General features: G+C 42.2%; 1 long non-coding RNA gene across 8 annotated transcripts in view; it reads right to left on the reverse strand.

Moving 5' to 3' along the window:
* Positions 1-565: 565 nt before the first annotated feature.
* Positions 566-4,411, reverse strand: part of LOC119324360 — a 15,746-nt gene continuing 11,900 nt past the window's right edge. For 6 of the 8 annotated variants that reach the window (XR_005156888.1, XR_005156885.1, XR_005156891.1 and 3 more), the window contains 3 exons: positions 2,445-2,658; positions 1,651-1,712; positions 566-882 (listed from right to left, as the gene is read on the reverse strand). This is a non-coding gene — a long non-coding RNA (uncharacterized LOC119324360). Of the gene's footprint in view, positions 883-977; positions 1,042-1,487; positions 1,572-1,650; positions 1,713-2,444; positions 2,659-4,411 lie in introns of all 8 variants that reach the window. The other 2 variants (XR_005156892.1, XR_005156890.1) reach the window with 2 other exon arrangements.

A 4,411-nucleotide genomic window follows, 5' to 3' on the forward strand; every position in this document is an offset into this window, starting at 1 on the left:
CCATGATGGTTGTTAGTTATCCATGCACCCTATGAACGTGCACTTGCCATGATTAGTTTCATAAACATGTCATCTTACTGTTGGTCACCTTGAAATGTCATTTATTGCTCTATGGTGAGTGGTTCAAGCTCACCAACATGCCTACTTATTGTTGTTCCTGCCATGTATGAATCTGTTATATCATTTGCTATGTTTACGTGGGTGCCATCATATTTTCTGTGCCTTTTTGGTTCATGGTTAGTAAGGGACTTTTGTTATACTAGATGACCCGTTGCGCCAATGGCGCAAAGGCCAAAAGTGAACCAAGTATTCAAACCATGAATATAAGAATATTTAGATTCTGATCATAAAATCCTTTAAAGCGTTTAGAAAATGGGTTATGCTACACGTCGGCCGGCAGATCTTTTAAAAAGATCCGTCACCTCGGCATCCCTTAGATCTGATGTTATCCGACAACCCAGCGTTCTCCTCACCATTGCAACAAAGGTGACGTTGCAGAAGCCTTTGAAACAAAATTGTGGCTAGAAAAAAGTATGTAGACCTCAAATTATAGTACATTCGGAAGGGAGAGACATATAGACACTTCAACCATGATTGATAGACGAATATGCAATGAGTTCACTTCTCACAAAACAAAGTGTTGAATTTACATAATAAGTTCACAGCTCAAAAAATATATGAGCTCACAGCTGAGAGAAATTGGAGAAATTGAGTTCATATAGAAGATCGGCGGCGTCATGACGTCCAGGAGATGGGGGTGGCGTCCAGCGATTGACCCAAGAAGTCCAGGCAATCAGGGAATGTACCAGCAAAGAAGGCAATGACTTCCATATCACCCATATCATGAATTTTTCGACTGCGAACTGTATGATATCATGGACTCTGCATAAGTTGATAGGACATGATAATTAGCCGCAAAAAGCATGGGTATGGATAACACATTGAAAGTAATACCAGAGAGCAAATTTAATGCTTACAATAAAGCATGGGCACAGATAACTTATTGGTTCATCTACCACTGCTTTATTATCTACAAAGAAACTACAAATCAAATGAATAACTAAATTAGGAATAAGAACACCATAAATCATTGGCTTTGGTCTGCAAACCATTAATCTGATTGGAGATGGAAACTAAACCAAGATCAGGTAAAGTCTGAAGGTAAGATATAAGTAGTCATTCGAGTAAATAACAGAGAGGTAACCACCAGATCATCTTCTATTCTAGAACTCTGTAAATCTGGGATTACAATATTTGGCAACAAAACCGACATCTTAGGTATTCTATTGACCAACACAACCAATCTCTTTGTAGAGCACACAACTTTTAGATACCTTTGATGAGTAATAAGATCTATGTCGGCATAGAAATCAAATGCAATTGGAAATCCTAACCGACAAAATCATTACAAATACTAATGATATGATATTTATCAAAAGAATTCAAGAATTAAAATAAGCAAGCCATGATTATAAGTGAGTGCATACCAAAATTTTGTGAGGTTATGCCTGAATATAAACATGAGAAATGAGCGCGAGCAAGTACTAATAGCATCTATTTCTTGGCCCAACCTGTACTGTTTAATCAGTATACATAATAGGATGAATGAGCTCAACATGTATGCAAGTAATAAATAAGAAAATATTGTACCTCATGTATTGGCACGGGTCTCGCCGATCTTAGCTTGGCAACAAAACATACCAGCGTGCAAACTGTAAAGGAAGGATTGTAGAAAAATTAAGAGAAGCAGATGCCAAGTAAAGAAAAAACATCTATCTTAGAAAATTAAGAAAAACACTCCTTATTGAGCTAAACACAAAATTTTGGAATACAATTATTCGATATGTACATAGGCCGTGCTTGATCAATAATCTTGAGGAAATGTAGGTGCTCTTAATACTCAAATAAGAATAAATTGGAGAGGTAAGAATGAGCTCCTGGTATTCACTCTAGGTATAAGAAATAAGCTATTGAAAATATGTAATGAATATAAAGATGGAGAGGGCTTCAAGAAACATAAAACATCAGAACGGCAAGGTGCAGGTGCCATTGTCATTTACATGCTGAAAGAAACGTTGTGAGCAATTCCAAAATCCTAAATCAGACAGACAGGTATCACCTACTTGCTGATGGCATCTACTTTTGAGCTCTGATGTAAGCATGGCAAAACGGCCCATAGTTAAGACTGGAACCAATGTATTTTAAAGAAACTCAGTACGGGGGTGAATAACAACTATGTAATGTGAAGAACTATTGAACTCGAGCTCCGCTAGCATAGAAAGAAACTAACAGCAAAAAACATGCACCATGCATCAATCACTCGCCAAAAGGGCAATGGCAGGGCAGTAGCTAGAGACACCAATTTTATTATTTGCACAAACCTTTGATACGATAAGTAAAAAATGTGGAACCAAATACGAACTGAACAATGTGCATTTACTCACATGCTCTACACGGTAACGATATATGCCTTGTCCGGTTTGCTGACCTAAGCTTAATTATATGTCTGGTCAGAGTGTATAGGGAGTTGAGAACATGAGATATGAATGCTAAGCTGATTTTCTTGTAGACACAGGCATGTCTATCTTGAATAGTTAGCTGTAGACATAGGCATGTCTATCTCTGCTATTCATAATATCGTGTCATTACAATAAAATCCTGCAAGATACAAATAAAAGTGGAACCATCATAAGAACCAATTAGCACATGAACACATCCTCAAACAGTACAGGGTAAATACTGCCCAAGGAAAGTACAGAGAAAAGTTGAGAATGCTTCTACAAATTGCTAGTCTTAGCAACTGCAGAAACAAACAATCCATTGATATCAAACTTGTGTTTCCACTTTGAAGTTTACTCTGGTGACTTAACAGGCCAACAGCTTATGCTAAGCATGTTTACTAATTTGTCAGACTTCTTTTTGTCTAACGCTGGAGTAAAAACTTGCACGTCATGAAAAGACAATGCAATCAAGCAGTTCCTTCATGTACGGCTTGAATGGAGAGGGCACCAGTGACAGGAGCAATGACATGGTATGGTAGGCTACGAGGGCTAGGTGAGGGATGAGTGGTGGCGATGTAGCAGTGAGGGGCAGGCACTAAGGGTCCACCGTAAGGTGAAGAATGCTGCGGAATTGATTGGGGGAGAAAGAATGGCTTGGGTTAATTTTATGAAAGCTGAAATTTCACTTTTCAGATGCACGCCAATTATTGGCTAGCTGGCTTTTCAGCTATCACACACATGCATATGGTCTAGCTGGCATTTATGTATGTCTTGCAATGATAGATGCCATTGATGCTACATATTTTACCTCCTTTGTTTCATTACTCTGGGGGCACATTATAAGTGTACGCTGGCACACACGAAATGCCTTAATATTTTTAGATATTTATAAGCGCGACATATAAGTGTATGCTGGCAGATTTCATGCTTTTCTATGAGGTGCCCCTAATAATAGGCTAGTATGAGAGTCTGTTATAACGATGACTCAAATCTTTTTCTATCATAATCATTGGCAACACCATTCTAGGACACAAGTTACTAAAGAAAAAAACGTTCACCATGTCTCCCAAAATCTAACATATAAACCACGCTAGAGTACCCGCCATTCCAGGGGCACTCCTCGCGCGAGACGTTTTTCACCGTAGGATGAATTCACCACAGTACTTTTTTGGCTGCTGGCAGCTGGTCAACCGTTGGCTTTTTCTCACATTAATTTAAGCTTATAGAGAGGATGACGAGTGGGGCTCGTTGGCTGTGGGGTCATGCGACCCACGTGAGTTTTCTCCAGTTTTTGGTACGCGAGGTGTGCAGTGCGTCCTCGCCAATCGTGGCCTGGGTAAAAGGAACCCTAGAGACCCCCGCGGCCGCCTCCCTCTTCTCGCGCTTCCTCCCCAAGCCTCCTCTCTCACGTCCTCCCTGCCGCCATGGCCTAGCCCACCCTCGTCATCGACCTCCCCAAGCCCCCTCTCTCTCTCTCTCTCAGGGGTGCTGCTGATCGCAATCTGGACGAAGAAAAGGAGACCCCGGAAGAAGTTAGAGCGTCCTGGTGGTGGCTAGATCGATGCGGCCGACGGCGAGTGCCGGTGAGCGATGGGGAGGCCCCTACCTCTCCGCATCTTCTCCCAGGTTCCCGATCTGGAGCGGGTGGGACGGACGCCGGTGAGCGACGGGGAGGCCCCTACCTCTCCGCATCTTCTCCCAGGTTCCCGATCTGGAGCGGGTGGGACGGACGCCGGCGAGGCCAGCCCCCCCCCCCTCACACGCAGGTACTCCCCCTCTCCCCGTTGTGCCCTCTCTCTCTTCTCCGACCCCTCTTTCTTGTTACACACAGGCAGCACACCATATGAATCAAAAGTTAATCACGTGCTTCTTGCCCCTCTCTCTCTCTCCCTCTCTTCACATGTACTCTC

This window comes from Triticum dicoccoides, chromosome 6B, assembly GCF_002162155.2.
Source record: "Triticum dicoccoides isolate Atlit2015 ecotype Zavitan chromosome 6B, WEW_v2.0, whole genome shotgun sequence".
In the NCBI taxonomy this organism is placed as follows: Eukaryota; Viridiplantae; Streptophyta; class Magnoliopsida; order Poales; family Poaceae; genus Triticum; species Triticum dicoccoides.